We start from the raw sequence: 23,383 nt of genomic DNA, 5'->3' as shown, positions 1-23,383 counted from the left end.
CCTTTGGATATTAAAGCTTTGATTCTAACCATGGCCTAAACTTTTCATGGGCACTGGGAGATAGGTGGTCATGCTGAAAACAAAATGAAATAAAGAAAGGAAGCATCCTCTAGAAAACAGTGGGATGAAGGAAAATATAATTTCATGTTTTGTAACTCCACCAGGAATTACATCTATTCATACTAGTTGGGATTGATAAAAACATACATGTTTTAGATTTAATCGAGCTATAAATTGTAATGTTTATTTATTTATATACCCATTTATTCATTCAACTAATATTTATTGAATAAAAATACATTTCACACTCGATTCCTTGTCGATGGATACACATGTGAACAAGAAACATAAAAGTTTGGGGCACCTGGGTGGCTCAGTCATTAAGCATCTATCTCCCTTCGGCTCAGGTCATGATCCCAGGGTCCTGGGATGGAGCCCTGCATCTGGCTCCCAGCTCAGCGGGAAGCCTGCTTCTCCCTCTCCCACTCCCCCTGCTTGTGTTCCCTCTCTCGCTGTGTCTCTCTCTGTCAAATAAATAAAATCTTAAAAAAAAAAGAAACATAAATTTCCCTTCATGATGTATTTATCAGGAAAGATAGACTTAAAATTAATTGCAATAGTGTGTAATGAATATTAGGATAGGCAATGTATGGCAATTACCTAGCAGAATATATGGATGTAAGCTAAGCGATCTTACATGGTTGTGAGAATACAAGAAGTAATACAGGTAAAAGTATCTGGTATATAGAAAAGCTCAGTACCTGGTGTTTTTCAACTATGCCTTCTTTTACTGCTGCCTCCAACCGGATAGTCAAATTGCGTTTACCTGATTTAGGATAAATTCTGATATCTTCTCTTGGTGAATTATTGAAAGTAATATGACATGAAAATGTGGCTCAAATAGCATAATTGGACTCTTTTACAAAGAAAATAATTGTTCAGCTTTTAAAATTTCAGTATTTAAAACCAGTGGGATAGCTTAATAGTCTCATTACTCTTACTGTAGGGAGAACAGGGAAAAATATTCATGTACTTTTTTTATATGTTAGAGTATAATGTTCAAAAATTGAAAAACATGATTCTCATATAAATATATAAGTATGTGTCAAAGAGTTTATTCAACTAATTAGTGAGGAAACCAGTCAGATATTAAAATTGGTTCAGAGAGCATTTGAAGTGCTAAGTATTTATAGGCAATTAATAAAAAATGTTAGGGGTGCCTGGGTGGCTCAGTCGTTAAGTGTCTGCCTTTGGCTTGGGTCGTGATCCCAGGATCCTGGGATTGAGTCCCACATCGGGCTCCCTGCTGGGCGGGAGGTCTGCTTCTCCCTCTCCCACTCCCCCTGCTTGTGTTCCCTCTCTCGCTGTGTCTCTCTCTGTCAAATAAATAAATAAAATCTTTAAAAAAAAATAAAAAATGTTAGTATAAGATTGCTAGATTGATACAAAACTATTTAACATTCTACAATGTAAGAAAACCAAATCATTAGTTGTTTTTTTTTTCCCCCACTGAATGATTATATGTATATCAATCACACAAAAATCTGAAAGTAATAAGGAACTTCACCAAATCTGGATACTTAAATGAATTATCTTAATATTACTCTCCATTATGATTATAGAGGTCTCTAAAAGTTATTCTTTTTTTTCAAGATTTTTTTATTCATTTGAGAGAAAGCAAGTGAGGGCAGGAGATGGGGAAGCAGACTCCCCACTGAGAAGGGAGCCCAATGTGGGGCTTGATCCCAGGACCAGAGAACATGACCTGAGCCAAAGGCAGATGCTTAACCAACTAAGTCACCCAGGCGCCCCTAAAAGTTATTCTTCATTGCAAAAAGGGGCAAGTTTCATTCTGTGTAGCCTGATTGTTTACATAGATGCAGCAAGATATAGACCTCCTTGAGTTCGCACTATAAATCTAGAGCAACCACCAAGCCAGAGAATTAATCACTGTCTAGAAAATTTAATATAGTATTGTTTATGTGTGAATTAGTCTCATTTTGAGATGCCCCAATTTTGCTAACGTTTCTGGTCTGCAAGAAGTGGTCTTCCTAACAGCTGAGAGATTAGGTCCAGCAAGCCAGACATCCTGATGGCTTAGTAGACGGCTTTATATGGAAAACCAATTCTTGAACGTGATTGAACCAGAAAGAAAAGCAAAAATACAAAATCATTAGAGAATAAAAAAAAAATAAAAGAGAAACAGACTCCTAAAGTTAAAGTTCTGCCACTTGGGATTCACTCTGGGATAAGAAAATATGTCAGTGCTTTAGCAGCCCATGAGGTATACTTTTTAAGCCACACTGTTTAAATGATTGTCAGGTTACTCCCCTTGGGTGTATTAACAGGACAAACTCTAAAACTATTGAAGTGTAATTTCCCAAAAGTTAAGGACATAACTCCTAAAAGTATGAATATGTATTAAAATTTTATTCAAGTCAATTAATAGGAGATCCACTAAGATTTTCAAAGTTGTTCAAATACCATTAAAGATACTAGGTATTCACATGTAGTTTAATAAAGGAATTTTTGGATAAGTTTCTGGATTAAATACAAAACTGGTTGATATCTAGCTGGGTATTTAGTCTAACCTTTGGAGTTATCATTTTCACTGCACAGAAATTATATGCATCTTGATTGGGAAAAATATGTTTGTTATTAGGTAATTTCACAATCTCTATAATTATTAACCAATAGCCTTAACAGATCTTTTTTTCTGAAAAGCCAATGAAGTTGAATTTTACTTTTTTCCCTGAAGACTCATAAAAAGCAATACATCCATATCTTTGGAAAAGCCTAGAGTGGATAATAACTCCTAAAGCCCTGCTAGAACAGATTTCCTCCCAGTTCAGCATCTTAATACATCTTTTTTCTTTATCTTATCCCTCTTTTTGATTGATTTTTGTCAGAATTGAAATCTATTGTCAATGAAGAGTGCCTTTATGAGACTGTGTTGAAAATTAGTAGGGAAAAAATTCTAATTTTGCCAGAAGACTTAAAAATTTTATTAAATTATTTGTTTAAGAACAAACCATATAATAACATTGGCATTCATTTTATTTGCCATTTAAAAGGAAGGTTGTGGGGGTACCTGTGTGGCTCAGTCAGTTAAGTGTCTGCCTTCAGCTCAGTTCATGATCCCAGGGTCCTGGGATCGAGCCCCGCATCGGGCTCCTTGCTCAGCAGGGAGCCTGCTTCTCCCTCCCCTACTCCCCCTGCTTGTATGCTCTTTCTTTCGGTCAAATAAATAAATAAAATCTTTAAAAATAAATAAATAAAAGGAAGGGTGTGGGGTGCCTGGGTGGCTCAGTCAGTTAAACACCTGACACTTGATTTCAGCTCAGGTCATGATTTCAGTGTTCTGAGATCAGGCCTCGAGTTGGCCTCCACACTGGAAGTGGAGCATAGTTAAGATTCTCTCTCTCCCTGTCCCTCTGCCACTCCCCGCCCTGCTCCCTCTCTATAAATAAATAAATAAATAAACAAATAAATGTGTATATATTTTTAGGTACATAATAATCATTTTTATACCAAGCCTATTGAGAAGCTTCTGAGAAACTTCTGAGAGTTTTTGTGATTTCATGATTGTATGGATCTTTATGAGTCTGAATGCCTATAAAACATAAAACATTTTTAAATTTTTTAGATAGCATATCTGAAATATCTAATATTGAGCAGTTCATCTGTGACTTTCTGTGATCATATAGTTCTTATTTAGCCCTCAGAATACCAGGAGAAATATAAGTGAATTAATATTGTCACATATTCCTTTGGGAAAATGGAATGGTCCTTGGCATGATGAAGTTCTTCCCATTGAATGGCACTAACTGGAAGTAAATACCACATTTTCTTTCTGTCCTTAGTTATTCACTATATGATTTACAGAATTATATGATCAGTTTCCCTATTATGATTAATGTCAACTGTTCTGTTGTGAATAATTTTGCATTTATTTTGATTCATATAATAATTGTAAACTGTCTTCTTTCAGTTTTCTTCTCTTTGCTATTAAAAGGATAAATTAAGACATTCATTTTTTTTTAAGATTTATTTATCTTACAGATTGAGACAGAGAGAGAGCATGAGAGTGCGAGCATAGAGGGGCAGAAGGAGAGGGAGACAAGCAGACTAAACCCTGCTGAGCGGAGAGACCAACAAAAGGCTCAGTCCCAGAACCCTTAGATCATTACCTGAGCCTAAATCAAAAGCCAGATGCTTAACTGACTGACCCACCCAGGCACCCATAAAGGATAAATTGAGACATTATGAATTTTCAACTTACCTAGTGAAACCTAAAGGCAGAATATAATACATTCTTGGAAGTTGAAGCAATAATTTTGGCAATATGTTACAAAAGCTGAAAGATGATCATTTTCTTATTGTATCATCTTTCTAGGTGATTCCATCATTCTTCTGGTCCATTTCCTTTTTGTTTTAGATTTATTTTAGCATAGTTGGGAATAATAAATGAGCAATGATGAAGTAATTCTTAGGAAAATTAAATGACAAAATATTTCAATGTATGGGAAATACAGTTGGCTCTTGGACAGCAGGGGGGTTGGTAGTGCTGACCCCTTGTGCAGTCAAAAATGTGTGTTTAACTTTTGACTCCTCAAAAACTTGGCTGCTAATAGTCTATTGTTGACCAGAAGCTTTACTGATAATACAGTTAATTAACAGATGCTTTGTATGTTATATTTATTATATACTGTATTTGTAAAATAGAGCAAGCTAAAGAAAAGAAAACATTAGTCAGAAAATCAGGAGGAAGAAACACTGCATTTATAGTACTGTACTGTATTTATTAAAAAAAAATGTCTGTGTACAAGTGGACTACATAGTTCAAACCCATGCGTAAACTATATAATGTAACTAAGATACAGTGTGTATGTTAGATTTATAAAAAGATGCCGTGAATATATATTTTAATTATGGGATAGAATGAGTTTTATTCAATTAAAAATAATAAATTTTCTTGTTCTTTGGAGGAAAGCTAAAAAAGAATAAAATGTCATAAAAGATCACGTCTTACGAAGAGTTAGAAATTTTTAAAAAAGAAACTCAAAAACTAAAATTGGGTCCAGTGGATCCTGATGACCTACTACATGGAGTGATACAACCATTGCATAGATAGCAGATTATCAGTCAGGATTAGTTGTATGGTCATGTTAGAAGAAAAGAAGCTAACAATCCATATGGTTATAAATCAAATGATAACAATTTCATCTATGGAGCAAGATGGCAGAGGAATAGGAGACCTGGATTTCATCTGGTCTCAGGAATTCAGCTGAATAGGTATCAAACCATTCTGAACACCTACGAACTCAACAGGAGATCGAAGACAAGAATAGCAACAACTCTCTGAACAGAAAAGTGACCACTTACTGGAAGGTAGGACATTCGGAGAAGTGAATCCGAGGCGATATTTGGGAGGATAGACGGCGGGGAGGGGGCCTCCATCGGCCGCTTCTGGCAAGTGATAGAGCCGCGGAGCACAAAATCGGAACTTTTATAAGTCGGCTCCGCGGAGGGACGTCGCTCCAGTGGCTAAGCGGGGGGTGGAACCCTCGCGGGACAGTGTGGTCTCAGGACCCTCAGGGTCACAGAAAGACCGGGGGCGCCTGAGTGCGGCAGAGCTCCCAGGTTATCAGAGCAGGGAAGCCGGCTGCAGAGACGGAGCCAAGGCGTGGGCTCTCAGCTTGGGGTTGCCATAAACTGTGATCCGCGGCCCAGTCAGGCCACTGTTCCTCCAGCAGGGACCCAACAGGAGGCAGATCCGGGGAGACTCCCCTTCCTCCCCCGGGAGGAGCGGCACGGAAGCGCACCGCAGGGATCTGCTGGGTTTGGAGACTCCCCACCGAGTTGGGTGCCAGAGATAGAGAAGCTCGGTCACAGGCCGGGTGAGCACAGAGTGTGGCCAGAGACCGGGGACATGGGAGTGATTGACTGCTTTTCTCTGGGGGCACACTAAGGAGTGGGGCCCAAGTTCTTGGCTTCTCCGGGAGGAGATTGGGAGGCCACCATTTTCACTCTCGTCCTCCAAAGCTGGAAAGGAAGCTTGCTGGGAACAAAAGCTCCCAAGAGCAAACCCGACCAGATTGCTTAGCCCGGACCGGCAAGGGCGGGACAATTCCGCCTCCAGCAAAGACATTTGGGAACCACGGCAACAGGCCCCTCCCCCAGAAGATCAGCACGAACAGCCAGCAAGCCAAGACCAAGTTTACTGATCAAGGAGAACGGGAGAACTCCAGCACTAGGGGAATACCGAACATAGAATTCATGGTTTTTTTACCACGATTCATTAGTTTTTCAAGTTAATTTTTTTAACTGTTCTTTTTTTTTTTTTTTTTGAATTTTTCTTTTTCCCTTTTTCAACCAACATCTTATCAATCCCTTTTTGGAAAAAAAAATATTTTTCATTTTTAGAGTCATATTCTATCCCTTCATAGTAGATATCCTTATTTTTGGCATATATATATAAGTTGTTCTCTCTTTAAAATTTTGAGATACAGTTTCTTCTATCAGATCAAAATATACCCTAAGTCACTAGGGTATGGCTTTGTTCTAGTCTCCTGCCTGATCACATTTTCTCCCTTTTTTTCTTTTTTTTTTAAATCATCTTCTTTCTTTTTTCAAACAACTTCTTATCAATTCCTTCTATAAAATCTTTTATAGTTTTCATCATTACAGTCATCTTCCATCCCTTCATTTTATCAACCCTTATTTTGTACATATATAAGTCTTTCTTTCTTTAAAATTTTAGGAGGCACTTTCTTCTAACAGACCAAAATACACCCAGAATCTAGTGTGTGGCACTGAACTATGCACTAGCCTGATCATATTTGATCATATTCTGTTTTTTTGTTTTGTTTTGTTTTGTTCTGTTTTTGTTTGTTTTTTTCTTTTTTTTTTTTTCCTCTTTCTTTTTTCTTTCTCTCCCCTTCTTGTTCCCTGGTTTCAGGTCTTTTCTGATTTGTATAGAGTATATTTGCTGGGGACGTTGTTAACCTGTTAGCATTTTGTTCTCTCATTCATCAATTCTCCTCTGGACAAAATGACAAGACAAAAAAAATCACCTCGGCAAAAAGAACAAGAGGTAGTACCGTCTGCCAGGGACCTACTCAATAGGGACATTAGTACGATGTCGGACCTAGAGTTCAGAATCATGATCTTAAAAATACTAGCTGGGCTTGACAAAAGCATGGAAGTTATTAGAGAAACCCTTCTTGGAGAAATAAAAGAACTAAAATCTAACCAAATCGAAATCAAAATGGCTATTAATGAAGTGCAATTAAAAAGGGGGGCACTAACTGCTAGGAAAATGAGGCAGAAGAGAGACTCAGCGATATAGAAGACCAAATGATGGAAAATAAAGAGGCTGAGAAAAAGAGAGATAAACAGCTACTGGATCAGGAGGGCAGAATTCGAGAGATAAGTGATAGGATAAGACAAAACAACATTAGAATAATTGGGATCCCAGAAGAAGAAGAAAGAGAGAGAGGGGCATAAGGTATATTGGAGCAAATTATAGCAGAGAACTTCCCTAATGTGGGGAAGGAAACAGGCATCAAAATTCAGGAGGCACAGAGAACCCCTCTCAAAATCAATAAAAATAGGTCAACACCCCGACATCTAATAGTAAAACTTACAAGTCCCAGAGACAAAGAGAAAATCCCTAAAGCAGCTCAGGAGAAGAGATATGTAACCTATAATGATAGAAACATTAGGTTGGCAACAGACCTATCCACAGAGACCTGGCAGGCCAGAAAGGACTGGCATGATATCTTCAGAGCACTAAATGAGAAAAATATGCAGCCAAGAATACTATATCCAGCTAGGCTGTCATTGAAAATTGAAGGAGAGATAAAAATCTTCCAGGACAAACAAAAAGTAAAGGAATTTGCAAAAACAAAACCAGCCCTACAAGAAATATTAAAAGGGGTCCATTTGCTTAGAGGACTCTAAGCAAAGGGAGAGCCTAAAAGCAGCATAGACCAGAAAGGAACACAGACAATATACAGTAACAGTCACCTTACAGGCAATACAATGGCACTAAATTCATATCTTTCAATAGTTACGCTGAATGTAAATGGGCTCAATGCCCCAATCAAAAGACACAGGCTATCAGAATGGATTAAAAAACAAGACCCATCAATATGCTCTCTGCAAGAGACTCATTTTAGACCCAAAGACACCCCCACATTGAAAGTGAGGGGTTGGAAAACCATTTACCATGCTAATGGACACCAAAAGAAAGCTGGGGTGGCAATCCTTATATCAGACAAATTAGATTTTAAAACAAAGACTGTAATAAGAGGTGAGGAAGGACACTATATCCTACTTAAAGGGTCTATCCAAGAAGAAGATCTAACAATTGTAAATATCTATGCCGCTTACATGGGAGCAGCCAGGTATATAAGGCAATTAATAACAAAAGCAAAGAAACACATTGACAACAATACAATAATAGTGGGGGACTTTAACACCCCCCTGACTGAAATGGACAGGTCATCTAAGCAAAAGATCAACAAGGAAATAAAGACTTTAAATGACACACTGGACCAAATGGACTTCACAGACATATTCAGAACATCCCATCCCAAAGCAACGGAATACACATTCTTCTCGAGTGCCATGGAACATTCTCCAGAATAGATCACATCCTAGGTCACAAATCAGGTCTCAACCGGTACCAAAAGATTGGGATTATTCCCTGCATATTTTCAGACCACAATGCTTTGAAACTAGAACTCCATCACAAGAGGAAAGTCGGAAAGAACTCAAATACATGGAGGCTAAAGAGCATCCTACTACAGAATGAATGGGTCAACCAGGAAATTAAAGAAGAATTAAAAAAAAAATTCATGGAAACCGATGAAAATGAAAACACAACTGTTCAAAATCTTTGGGGTACAGCAAAGGCAGTCCTGAGAGGAAAGTATATAGCAATACAAGCCTTTCTCAAGAAACAAGAAAGGTCTCAAATACACAACCTAACCCTACACCTAAAGGAGCTGGAGAAAAAACAGCAAATAAAGCCTAAACCCAGGAGGAGAATAAAAATAATAAAGATCAGAGCAGAAATCAATGAAATAGAAACCAAAAGAACAGTAGAACAGATCAACGAACGTAGAAGCTGGTTCTTTGAAAGAATTAACAAGATTGATAAACCCCTGGCCAGAAAAAAGAAAAGAGAAATGATCCAAATCAACAAAATCATGAATGAAAAAGGAGAGATCACAACGAACACCAAAGACATACAAACAATTCTAAGAACATATTATCAGTAACTCTATGCCAGCAAATTAGATAACCTGGAAGAAATGGATGCATTCCTAGAGATGTATCAACTACCAAAATTGAACCAGGAAGATAGAAAACCTGAACAGACCTATAAGCACTAAGGAAATTGAAGCAGTCATCCAAAATCTCCCAACAAACAAAAGCCCAGGGCCAGAGGGCTTCCCAGGGGAATTCTACCAAACATTTAAAGAAGAATTAATACCTATTCTCCTGAAACTGTTCCAAAAAATAGAAATGGAAGGAAAACTTCCAAACTCATTTTATGAGGCCACCATTACCTTGATCCCCAAACCAGACCAAGACCCCATCAAAAAAGAGAATTACAGACCAATATCCTTGATGAACATGGATGCAAAAATTCTCACCAAAATACTAGCCAGTAGGATCCAACAGTACATTAAAAGGACTATTCACCATGACCAAGTGGGATTTATCCCTGGCCTGCAAGGTTGGTTCAACATCCGCAAATCAGTCAACGTGATACAATATATTAACAAAAGAAAGAACAAGAATCATATGATCCTCTCAATAGATGCAGAACATTTTTTGACAAAGTACAGCATCCTCTCTTGATCAAAACTCTTCAGAGTATAGGGATAGAGGGTACATAACTCAATATCAAAAAAGCCATCTATGAAAAACCTACAGCGAATATCATTCTCAATGGGGAAAAGCTGAGAGCTTTTCCCCTAAGGTCAGGAACGTGGCAGGGATGTCCACTCTCACCACTGCTATTCAACATAGTATTAGAAGTCCTAGCCACAGCAATGAGACAACAAAAAGAAATCAAAGGCATCCAAATTCGGCAAGGAGGAAGTGAAACTCTCACTCTTTGCAGATGATATGGTACTTTATGTGGAAAACCCAAAAGACTCCACCCCAAAACTGCTAGAACTCATACAGGAATTCAGTAAATTGGCAGGATATAAAATTAATGCACAGAAATCAGTGGCATTCCTATACACCAACAACAAGACAGAAGAGAGACAAATCAAGGAGTCGATCCCATTTACAATTGCACCCAAAACCATAAGATAGCTATGAAGAAATCTAACCAAAGAGGCAAAGGATGTGTACTCAGAAAACTATAAAATACTCATGAAAGAAATTGAAGAAGACACAAAGAAATTGAAAAACTTTCCATGCTCATGGATTGGAAGAACAATCTTTGTGAAGATGTCAATGCTACCTAGAGCAATCTACACATTCAATGCAATCCCCATGAAAATACCATCCACTTTTTTCAAAGAAATGGAACAAATAATCCTCAAATTTGTATGGAACCAGAAGAGACCCCGAATAGCCAGAGGAATGTTGAAAAAGAAAAGCAAAGCTGGCGGCATCACAATTCCAGACACAAAAACAGAATAGAGAGCCCAGAATTGGACCCTCAACTCTATGGTCAACTAATCTTCGACAAAGCAAGAAAGAATGTCCAATGGGAAAAAGACAGTCTCTTCAACAAATGGTGTTGGGAAAATTGGACAGCCACATGCAGAAGAATGAAACTGGACCCTTTCCTTACACCACACAAAAAAATAGACTCCAAATGGTTGAAAGACCTCAACGTGAGACGGCAGTCCATCAAAATCCTAAAGGGGAGAAGACAGGCAGCAACCTCTTCGACTTCAGCCACAGCAACTTCTTCCTAGAAACATCGCCAAAGGCAAGGGAAGCAAGGGCAAAAATGAACTATTGGGATTTCATCAAGATAAAAAGCTTTTGCACAGCAAAAGAAACAGTCCACAAAACCAAAAGACAACCAACAGAATGGGAGAAAATATTTCCAAATGACATATCAGATAAAGGGCTAGTATCCAAAATCTATAAAGAACTTATCAAACTCAACACCCAAAGAACAAATAATCCAATCAAGAAATGGGCAGAAGACATGAACAGACCTTTTTCCAAAGAAGACATCCAAATGGCCAAGAGACACATGAAAAAGTGCTCAACATCGCTCGGCATCAGGGAAATCCAAATCAAAACCTCAATGAGATCACCTCACACCAGTCAGAATGATTAAAATTAACAAGTCAGGAAACGACAGATGTTGGCATGGATGCAGAGAAAGGGGAACCCTCCTACACTGTTGGTGGGAATGCAAGTTGGTGCAACCACTCTGGAAAACAGTATGGAGCTTTCTCAAACAGTTGAAAATAGAGCTACCATACGTTCCAGCATTTGCACTACTGTGTATTTACCACAAAGATACAAATGTAGGCGTCCCAAGGGCTATGTGCACCCCAATGTTTATAGCAGCAATGTCCACAATAGCCAAACTGTGGAAAGAGCCAAGATGTCCATCGACAGATGAATGGATAAAGAAGAGGTGGTATATATACACAATGGAATATTATGCAGCAATCAAAAGGAATGAGGTCTTGCTATTTGCAACAATGTGGATGGAACTGGAAGGTTTTATGCTGCGTGAAATAAGTCAATCAGAGAAAGACATGTATCATATGACCTCACTGATATGAGGAATTCTTATTCTCAGGAAACTGAGGGTTGCTGGAGTGGTGGGGGGATGGGAGGGGTGGGGTGGCTGGGTGGTAGACATTGGGAAGGTATGTGCTATGGCAAGTGCTGTGAATTGTGCAAGACTGTTGAATCACATATCTGTACCTCTGAAGCAAATAATACAATATATATTAAGAAAAAAAAAAGAAGAAGATAGCAGGAGGGGAAAAATGGAGGGGGGAAATCGGAGGGGGAGACAAACCATGATAGACTATGGACTCTAAAAAACAAACTGAGGGTTCTAGAGGGGAGGGGGGTGGGGGGATGTGTTAGCCTGGTGATGGGTATTAAAAAGGGCACGTTCTGCATGGAGTACTGGGTGTTATGCACAAACAATGAATCATGGAACACTATATACAAAACTAATGATGTAATATATGGTGATTAACATAATAATAAAAAATTTAAAAAAAGAGAAACCCCCCAAAAAAACAATTTCATCTACCCAGTCACATATAAATAAAATCCCAATTGTCATGAATATGATCACACAAAAAAGCAGAAATACTCTTTTACTCCCCTAAACTATGAGTAACCAACATTCCACATGATAAAACTGACAGTATCATCAACAAAATGAGTGCAAATTGCTAATTTCATGATAAGGTAATCATTAGGTTGAACAAATATAATTTTATGTGTAACATTTGAAACACTGTAGGTCACATTTTTTACTTTTCATTAATCCAAAAGAATACAAAAATATTAACCATTTTCTAGTATACTTTGTGTTATTGGACTTTCTAAAAAATATTCATTGACATAATCTGATAGGTTATAGTATATAGGGATCAATTAACAAAGTAATCATGTAAAATATGTTTTAAAATAAATCTTAATATTTTATTCAGCAGTAGACTTTCTGTATGCATGTACTGTTATGCAATGACATTAATCTGTTCAAATGTCATTTCCCATATTATGCATCATACTTATTATATTAAATCATAATTGTTTGCCTTTTCCTCTATATCCAATCACACATTTATTATTATTATTGTTATTATTATTATTATTATTATTATTATTATTATGAGAGAGAGAGAGGGAGGCACAGAGGGAGGGAGAGAATCTTAAAACAGGATCCTCATTTAGCCTGGAGCCTGATGCAGGGCTCCATCTCAGGACCCTGAGATCATGACCTGAGCTGAAATCAAGAGTTGGACAGTAAACCAGCTGAGCCACCCAGGCATCTGAATATATCCAATCACACTTTGAACTTTATAAAACTGGCTAGTATATCTTGACCTTAATGTCTGGCATTGAGAGTCATGGTTCAGGAAAGACTTAAATACATTTCTAATGTTGCAAATAAGATTTCTGAAAATTTAGTTAATTAATTTATTCATTCAAAAAATATTTATCAAGTGCCTGCTGTGGTTTGTGCACTCTTCCAGGCCTAATCTCTAAGAAGTCAGTAAATTTTTCGTAAATGAATGGGCATGTTAAATAAAATCTACCTGTTGTTTTAATAGGTTAGCTTCTTAAAATGTCAACTTCTCTTTACCTAGAGAAGAATGATAACCCTTGTTTAGACATGATTACATTCTAGATGAGTAGACGTTAGACAAATACCTCAGTTTGAAGGCCATTTTACTTTATTAGCCAAGATTTTTAGAGGGGAATATTCTATTTTATTAGTCAAGAAATATATTTTTCCTATGTTTTAGTAACCTATTTACTTGCTCTATTTGCTTTAAATAGTTTTTCTAGAAGATGTGTTTATTCAGGCATTCAGACACAAATAATGGCATAGCAAATTAATAGGTTTTGGCTATGTCAACATGTACTTTCTGGATATTATCATACCTTTTATTATTTTTGATTGAATTCTATTAAACTGGGCTTATTTGTTCTCTCTACACAGGGATTTACACTTTCACTGTGTAGTCTAATGTCTGTAGAATTATCTTAAAGATTCAAATTCTACCAGAGGTCTATGGCTAGAGTCCCTGTAGATTGTTCTACACTTAGACTAATAAAAATAATTATTTCAGTTGTGCTGTCATATATTTTTCAGGTGGTTTCACAGTACCTTAAAATATGTATTCTTTAAGATGCTATTTCAATTCAGTAGTAACTTCATGGTATTTCACTTTTCCACTTAAAAGTTGTCTTCTATGAAGATTTCACTATAGGACTATGACGAAAATTATAAAAATCTAAAAAAGAAATATTTACTAAAAAGGGATATATGATTGTGTCTCAAAGAGATATTAGGATTCTAGATTCCCATGAAAAGGATAATTTTCTGACATACTGTTCTTAAAAATGTTTTGCCACACCTATTTAAAAAATTCACCTTTTTTATATTTCTTAGGTAATACTAGGACTGCACATGCTTACTTTTTATAATTTTAATGTTAATGGCAGAGGAGGGAGGGACATATAAATCCTTAACTAAAATCTAAAGCCACATTTCTGCTTTAAAACACATTACTGTTTACACACAGTATTTCAGGATGTCAGCATGAATGGAAGTGTCAAATTGATGCTTAATGCTAATTTGTTTATTTCTGCTTGACTACACTTAGATGGTAAAAAGGTAGATATCAAAAGTAAAGATTATTTTGAGACACTGAGGGTAGGTTTTCCTTTGGTTTCATTGCCATAAACCCCATTAGTGTTAATTGGAGATTTACATGTGCACTGAAAGAATAATATACCTCATTATTCTTTAGTAACAGCTACTGACTTTTAAAGCCATTTAGAATGTGTGACAGGAAACAAATAAAAACATTCACTTAACTTTTTGAAAGTTGTTTTCATTTAGCAGAAAATGAAACAAAAGGCTTCACAAATATTCCACTGCTATAGTTTTAATTTTATAATTTCAACAACAAAACCTTTAAAATTCTCTTTTGTAGTTTAGCTAGCTAGTGAATATGTAAAGTAAGTATATTTTGAGTCTGCTTTGTGGTAGGTGACCTTGGCTCTGAAGAGCATATGCTATTTAGTTTGTTGTTTTTGTTTTAGGTATTTGAACCATTAGAAATCTGTGAAAGAAAATGATGCCTCTAGTGTTCAAGTAAGATTTCATGTTGTGTGAAAGGAGAGAAGGTTAGCACTCCCCTTTACAAGGATGGAAGAGACCCTTGGGCCTGACAACATGCATACAGTTAAGGCATTGCCACCTACTTCATGATCTCTAACCATCGTTTTTATAGGTGGTGGGGATTAAGGAGTGCACTTGTGATGAGCACAGAGTGATGTATGGAAGTGTTGAATCACTATATTGCACTAATATTACACTGCATGTTGACTAACTGGAATTTAATTTAAAAACTTAAAAAAAAAACCCGAATAATTAAGATTTCTTGAAAGATCACCTTGGGATATTATAAAAAAATATGTAGTAACTATTGGTCACTTATATAACAGTATTTTAAGTACATTTCAAGTCTGAACTTATTAACACTAAATAATCCTATGAGGTTAGTATTATCATTATCTCTATCTTACAAGTGACATAATAGAGGCATCAAAAGGTGAATTAACTTGCCTAAAGTTACACACATAGTAGTGGTGGAGTTGGGATTTGAATCCAGGTCACATAGCTCAACAAATGGAGCTCAATGCAGATATTTGGCTCAAATGAGTTAACTTTGTCCTAAAATGTGAATACACTAGACAGTAAATTAAAACCTCCTAGCTAATCCAACTCATTTTTTAGAAGTCATGTTAGATAAACTATTATTATTCATACTTCCTAGGATTATTTCATCAATCACCTCATATAGTTTAGCAAAATATTTCTTCCAACCTCACACTATAATCTCCCTGAGAAGATTTTCCAGTGACAATTTTGGAGCTCTCATAAGAGCTAACTTATACAGAATGCTTTTCTAAGACAGATGCTATTCTAAGCATTTTTTTTTCATATATTAAATCCAACAACAACCCTTGAGATAGATACAGTTGCTGTCCTCCTTTTATAGGTGACGAGACTGAGGCAGAGAAAGGGCAAGTTCAAATGTGAAAAGAATTTAAACACAAGCAGCCTAATTCCAGGAAGAAGACATGATTATGACTGAAGAAGACTGGATGTTGAATTCAGTGAGCCTGGATTTAAATCCCACATCATAGTGCCATTGAGAGAGGGAGGGAGAGCACTGTCTGTAGATAAGGTAAAAAGAATCAAGTCAACAAAAAGTTGGCCTGCTTTTTATTATCATCATACACAGGCTATTTTTTTTAAATGTTAGGGATAAAATACTCCTCCCCCCTGAGGTGGGGTGCTCCCACCACCTCTATATTTCTTTCATACACTGTTACCAGGACCAGCCCTTACTAGATGTTTTGAGCCTGAATTAATAACATTGAAAATAGGATTAGAAATAGGTGGCCCACAGGATTGTAGTAAATGAGAAAACACAAGTGAAATAAGAAGTTGCAATATAGTCACTCCAAGATAATAGGAGTCATTTCATTTGAGGCAAAGAGTGTATCACATTGGGCTTCTGAAAAAGGTTCCAGTACTTGGCCAGCTATATCTCCTTCATATTAACTCACTGCCCACACTCAGGGAGCCAAAACAAAAGTTCATACAAAGTCTGGTGAAGGTGGCTGGTGCAGACTCTCATTCTACATCTGCCATACATGCAGGCTTTAGAATGTGACCTATAATTTTCCAACCACAAAATACGGATTGTAGAATTTTGTGGGTTTTTCTTTAATGTTTTGTGACTCAAATTGACTTATAAATAGAATGAGAAGAAAATATTGGGACCATAATACCATGGAATAGATATAACCCATCCCTCGAGCTCATTATCTCTTTGTTTTTATTAAACAAGTAGTATCAAACACCATGTGCCGGGCATGCACAAGGTTCAGGGAATATCTATTTGCTTTCTATGACTGCTGTAACAAATTACAACATACTTAGTGGCTAAAACTAGCAAAATGTATTATCTTATACTTTTGTAGTTTAGAAGCGAAACATGTTGTCACTGGTTTAAAGCCAAGTTGTTGGCTGAGCTGCGTTCCTTTCTGAGGCACTAGAGGAAAACCCGTTTTCTTATGTTTTCCACCATATTCCTTGGCTCATGGCCACCTCGCATCTTCAAACCAGCAATGTTTGGTTTAATCTTTCTCCCACTGAATCATTTTGACACTGATTCTCCCACCTCCTCCTTATCAGGACATTTGTTATTACATGACTTCCACCCCTTGATAATCCAGAACACATTCCCTATTTTAAGGTCAGCTGATTATAAGCATAATTCTATTTGCAATTTTAATTCCCCTTTGCCATGTAACATACTAGCAGGTTCCAGGGATTAGAACATGGACATTTTTATGGACCATTACTCTGCCTACTGCATCATCTCTGTTTACACATTACTTAAAGCTTGTAGAAGAGAGATTCTGATTACGTGAGTAAACAAATAAATATGTATTTCAGAAACTGTGATACATGCTATAAATATTTTATGGTGTTATAAGTGTTTAAATCATGGAGAGCTGATCCAGATCAGGGAATTTTTCCTTAGTTGGTTATGGTTTTGTCTTGACATTTAGAGGAAAACTGTATTTCAATTAGTGAAGGAATCAAGGGAGAGTTTTCTCATAGAACCACATACAAGGGTTTAGAAGTAAGGGAAAGCAAGAGACTTGGAGGAATAAAACAAAACATAGTGTGCCTGGAGCAAAATGAGTCTTATAATTCAACTTAAAGCCATTACCAATGATCTGTAATATTCTATTGGTTGAAATGTTAAGAATAAAACAGGGAAGAAAATCTGGGTGCTTCATTTTCTTCTACCCCCAGGAGTGACTCATGCCCTTCTTAAATTATATCTTTGGCTCTGGATATTGTAAAAAAATTTGCTCAAATATGTACCGAGTGCACTGTTGTTTTGTTTTGTTTTTAGTTCTCTGAGATATTTAGAATATTTTTAAGCATATCATGCAAGTAAAATCTTCAGTAGTTCTGTAGAATTTAAGAGTGTTTCAAATCATTTGTCACTTATGCTTAAATATGCTTAGTGATTTTCTCTATTATCACTTGAGTTTTGGATATATTAGTATAATAATTCTATCCATACCAGTATTAAAGATTTAATCTTTTTTTTAACAATTAAAAGAAATAAGAGGAAACTCTACATATTAAGAGTATTTCATTATCTAAGCTCTTTCCAAAGAGGGTGAGATTTGGGGATGGGATTACTATTTTGATAGTTTCAATTCATTCTTTCTTTTATCCATTCAGAAAGTATCTCCTGATCACTGACTTTATCTAAGCACTATGATAAGTATAAGGTTCTAGTGGTGGATATAATGGATATAGTTCCCCTCACTCTGTACAAAAATCTGTTCTATTGTCTGTTACTGCAGTGAACAGATTAAATAATTTTATCAGTCTGATCTGATGAAAAACATGACACAAATAACATTATCAGTAGCCAGTTGTGTTTAGAATATAAAAAACAACAATAGTTAACGTGTTATCAGTTTATTCTGCAAGGCAGCTATTAGAAAAGGATCCAAATCCCTAAAATTAAGTTCCTAGCCCCTCCCATGTGGTAGCACTTCTTATAGACTCTATATTACCATGTAATTTTTTACATTAAAAAAATTTGCCTATCACCTGTCTTTCATTAAGTATAAAAGCTTTTTAGAGGAAAGTACCATAAATTATTTGTCCTTTTCCCTAAGAAATGCAATAGTACATGGAATGTAGAATGTGTTGAGAATCTTTAAATTAAATTGAAACCAAATATCATTCAGAGGAATTAAATCATATTGATGGACAATTGATTTATGAAAATCTATGCCATTTGCGTGGTACTTCAACATATAAAACTTTAAGAAATGACACATTCTCTTCGGCTCAGGTCATGATCCTGGAGTCCTGGGATCGAGTCCCGCATCAGGCTCCCTGCTCAGCGGGGAGTCTGCTTCTCCTTCTCCTGCTCCCCCCTCTTGTGCGCTATATCTCTCTTTCATTCTCTCTCTCTAATAAATAAATGAAATCTTTAAAAAAACAGAAATGATACATTCATCATTTTAACATAGTATATAATGGTTTAAGATACTTAAAATTATGCTTCAGTAATCAAGTGCAAGTAGAATAAATATGATTCCATGCTATTTCAGCAATAAAAATAGATCTGTTCAGATAAGATCAGAATAGAGCTTTTTAAAAAATTCATAAATCTCATAGCTCAAAGACATAGCTCTGTTGTGTTAATTTCTATGAACCATGCCATTCATGAATCTATAGTTGAATGGGCTATCTTGTTTCACCATGTGACTCTCATGAGTTCTGTTTGTTAGTTACTGATGATACTGGTTGAAATATTTTTTTTAACAAAATTTCAAATTTTCAAATGATTTTAAACAGTACAATTTAACATTTTTTTTTCCAGAGATAAGGCTGTTTTATTCTGGTAAACCTGAAAAATAAAATTGATTACAATGAAGAGAAGATAAGCTTTGCGCAGTGGCAGTATCGTAGCCAATGAGGTTTATCCGAGGCGCGATTTTTGCTAATTGAAACAATGAAGAGAAGATAAAGGCTTCTACAAATGATGTATATTGGATAAAATATATTAGGTATATTAACCTTTCAATAAACCAGAATAAGGTGAATATTTTCTTTTTGTGCTAAAGTTTGGCTTATAAGAGGAAAAAAATAAAATTATACTTACAGTTAATTTAGTAATCATATATATTCACAGTGTTAGACAGTTGCAAAGGTCACTGCCATAACACAATTAAAGGAACTTAGAAGGCTGGTGGGCTTAGAAGGCTGTTTCTGAATTTCATTCATTGGTTGAGTAACCCTACTAAATTAACACAAGTTCTTTGATTCTCAGATTCTATATCAAAAAGTAGAATAATAATACCATGGAATTGTTGTGGAAATCAAATGAGCTTATATATGTGAAGTGATCAGTAGAATGCTTAACACAGAGAATTCTCACTATTTGATAGCTGATATGCTTATTATTAAGTAGTTGTTATCTGACCATAAACATTCTTGCTAATATATTTCTATTACTGTACTATTTGTCTCCTTAATAGTAGATGTTAAGAAAGCCAGACTAATGAAGAGGAATAGAAAAAGTAATGCAAAGTAGTTTTCTAACCTTGGCATTTTTGAAGCTTTGGCTGTGACATGATATTGACCTCAAGGCATGTGTTTAGAGCCTTTCTGGGTTTGATGTTTCCTGACCTTCTCTGACATTATTCTGACCCTCCCAGCAGTTTTTCTCCAGTGCTCTTCAACATTTCCTCAGCTTCCTGGCTGTGCTTCAACACTCTTGGAAATTTTCCCAGATGATTCATGAAAAAGCATGTAGAGTAAGAACCTCAGGGTCACAGACTTAGAAGAGGGGATTCTGAAGGGCACAATAAGACTATCCAATACAAAAGTTATTCATGACTTAACAGAGAAGTGTTAACTAAAGAAAATATCACTGTACTGAATAAAATAAACATGAGGATTTTATAAAGTCAAATAAATCATCTAAAGACAAGAAAATTGAACTGAGTAGGAGTGATTTTTGTAGTGGAGTTTCTATTTTAACAGTGGTTTTTCAGGTTGCATAGTTCATATAAGGTCTCTCCTATACACATGTATGAAGAGAGGTTGATATATCCAAAACAAACAGTATCTTTGTAATTCCCATTAAAGGTTTGATAAAATAGGTATAACATAAACTAGGTCCAAAGAAAGATCACAGTTTTAAATTCAAGCTTTACCATAAGAATATATTTGTCATAGTAAATGTTAATAGAGATAATTTTCAAAATAAATATTTTAAAACAAAATTTCTCATGGGAAGCAGTGTGGGTTGTAAGATAAAAGAGCTTTAAAATGGACTGAAATGGAACTCACTGTGCTTGGGCAATAGCTGTAAGTATCTAGCACTTGTGTTTCTCAGCTACTAATGGTCCTATTTTGATGGTACCCTTTATGTTGGACAATATGCCTTTCCCTGCCTGACCTGGAAAGCCATCATGATTCTTGTTTGTTCAGTGTGTGCCAGATGTACTAAAAAAATTTCACAAGTGGAAAATCAGGGCTGACTGCTGGTATCCTCTTGATTCAAGCTGCAGGACCCCTCGAATCTAAAGGCTACTATGCCAGCATTTACCCAAAGGCATGGGCAACTCTGCAGAAACTGACAAGGCCAGTTTCTAAGGTCTAGTTTTGTTGAGAGTTCACATAGTAATATAAGACCTCTGATGTATTGGCACCTACTAGAGAGTTTACCACGCAACTCCCAAGTGCTATTTCTGAACAGGTAGAATGACACTCCTATCCTTATTAACTCAAAGCCATTCTCTTTCTCTTTTTCTTCCCTCTCTGTTACTTAAGTCTCTGGACTTAGCTTTTATAAAGGTTTGGAAGAGTCCATGGTTCCTTGTTATCATGCTACTTTTATTTTCCAGCCTTCAAAACAAACAAACAAAAACTTTAGTAAAAGATTTCCAAATGACTTAGCTATTGAAAAAGCAGTTGGGGGTGATAGAAAGTGGATACATAGACATATCTCAGCAGTTTTTTAAGGTTAAGCATTTGATCTCTGAGGAATTGTATTTCTCCCTCTGTCCTTGCAAGATATCATCTTGACCCTAAGTTCACCCATTTAACCAATACTGTATTTACTGAGCTCCTTTTATAAGCAAGATACTGTGTTAAGTGAGGGATATACAATGGCGATCAAAACAACATGGTTGCTATTTTCATGAAAATCACAGAATAGTAAGAAGGATAGCAAACAAATATGCATATAATTATCATTTATAAGATAAAAGAACAAAAAAGATATACATGGATTCCACATCAAAACAAGCAGTAATACTCTATGCTCAGAAAGCTAGAAACCTAGGCTGCTAGGATCTCCTATATAAAGACCCTGAATCAAATGAACAATTTTTAAGGATTTAAAATGAACAATTACAATGGATAAGGCAAGGAGTAACACAGTGATGAATTAGACTTCATTCCTCATGTCAGGAACTAATAGTTTCTTACTAAGAGGGTAAAGCTAGCTTTATGGATAAGATGATTTTTAGAATGAAACTTTAGGAAAATGATGATAAAGAAATATGGTAAAGGACACTGGCTACCAGGCAGAAAGAGTAAACTCCACATCTAACCCTTACTTTATGCCCCTTTGATTCCAGAACTAATTTGGTTTGTTTACATTTTCCATTATCCTTGGTGCTTTGTGGTAAGTGCTCCCCACCTAAAATGTGCCTGGGGTGGGAGATAAAAAGAGCAAAGACCATTACTTCTATCACTTAGTTGAGTAAGATTTTTTTTTTAATCCCCAAAGAAATCCTTAAAAATTTAAGAAAATGTTAGAAATAACCCAGTTTGGAAGCTAATGAAGTTGGAAAAAATAATGGTACTTATTAAAACTCAATATTAAGTTTAGTCAAACTCACCAATACTTGGGGAACCCCAGCTCTTGTTTTCTTTCCCTTAACTTAAAACCTATCTGAGGAACTTTTATTCAAACTTTAACGATTTTTTCCCTAACTCTTCCCATTTTGGTTCTAATTCTTCAAATGATAGTAGGTACATAGGAGTTAGCTTTTTTAAAAGATTTTATTTATTTGAGAGAGAGAGAGAAAGCACAAGAGGGGGAGGGTCAGAGGGAGAAGCAGGCTCCCCTCTGAGCAGAGAGCCTGATGTGGGACTCAGTTCTGAGACTCTGGGATCACAACCTGAGCAGAAGGCAGACACTTAACCAACTGAGCCACCCCGGTGCCCCATAGAAGTTAATTTTATTATTATTATCATTGAATATATATACATTATATATATTTTATCCATATTTATCTGATAAATATATGTATGGAGTCTGTAAGATTTGCATGTCTGATGAAATTCACAATACATTTCTTATTAAAATGAAAGAAAAAGATTAATAATTAAATGACTTATTCAATAAGACTTGAGTTTTGTATCCTTATAGCATAGAGTGTACTTATCAGCAGGATTCTATTACATCTCAGGAATACTCCTATCACAACTGGAAAGCTAGCCACTAAAATTTAATTGTCACTATTAAACTGGAAAGACAATATTCAAGCAAGTTGTCAGAAATTAGGATTTAGATCCTTTAGATGCTATTTTCATTACCAAAATATCCCTACAGAAGACATTGTATTAATAATAAATACCAGGTGTATATAAACGTTCATTGATGTGTATGCATGTGTGCCTGCCTTGTCCCTTGTATTAAAAGGTTGTCTTAAAACAAAAATGCACATGCAGTACTACTGTAACTAATAAATCATGTATGAAAAATGTGAAAGATGGCATTGTATATCAGTCAGTACTTCTTTGTATAATTAGATATATTTTCTTCAGTTTCTGCAGACCATCTATGACATTTTTGTTTTAAAAGTTCATTCATAATGTAAATGAATAATGCATTTTCCCATGATGGACACCCTGAACACTAATGTCATGTCACTGATGATGGGGCTGTCACAAATGCGAGAAGAGAAATGATAACTAGAGGTGTTATTTTTTACCCCACCAAATGTTAAGAAAAAAAAAATCACTATGCATTAGCATTGGACAAAC

At 35.9% G+C, this 23,383-nt stretch overlaps 1 non-coding gene and 1 pseudogene across 1 annotated transcript; both read left to right on the top strand.

Annotated features, from left to right (window-relative positions):
- Positions 1-14,864: 14,864 nt before the first annotated feature.
- LOC113921205 lies at positions 14,865-14,990 on the top strand. Its single transcript, XR_003519601.2, has one exon. It is a non-coding gene; the product is annotated as a U6atac minor spliceosomal RNA (small nuclear RNA).
- Positions 14,991-19,262: 4,272 nt separating this feature from the next.
- LOC113921055 lies at positions 19,263-19,459 on the top strand (annotated as a pseudogene).
- Positions 19,460-23,383: the final 3,924 nt, after the last annotated feature.

Source organism: Zalophus californianus, chromosome 3 (genome assembly GCF_009762305.2).
Source record: "Zalophus californianus isolate mZalCal1 chromosome 3, mZalCal1.pri.v2, whole genome shotgun sequence".
Lineage (NCBI taxonomy): Eukaryota > Metazoa > Chordata > Mammalia > Carnivora > Otariidae > Zalophus > Zalophus californianus.
Note: the sequence above shows the minus strand (reverse complement) of the source record. Positions and strands in the feature narration are given on the sequence as shown.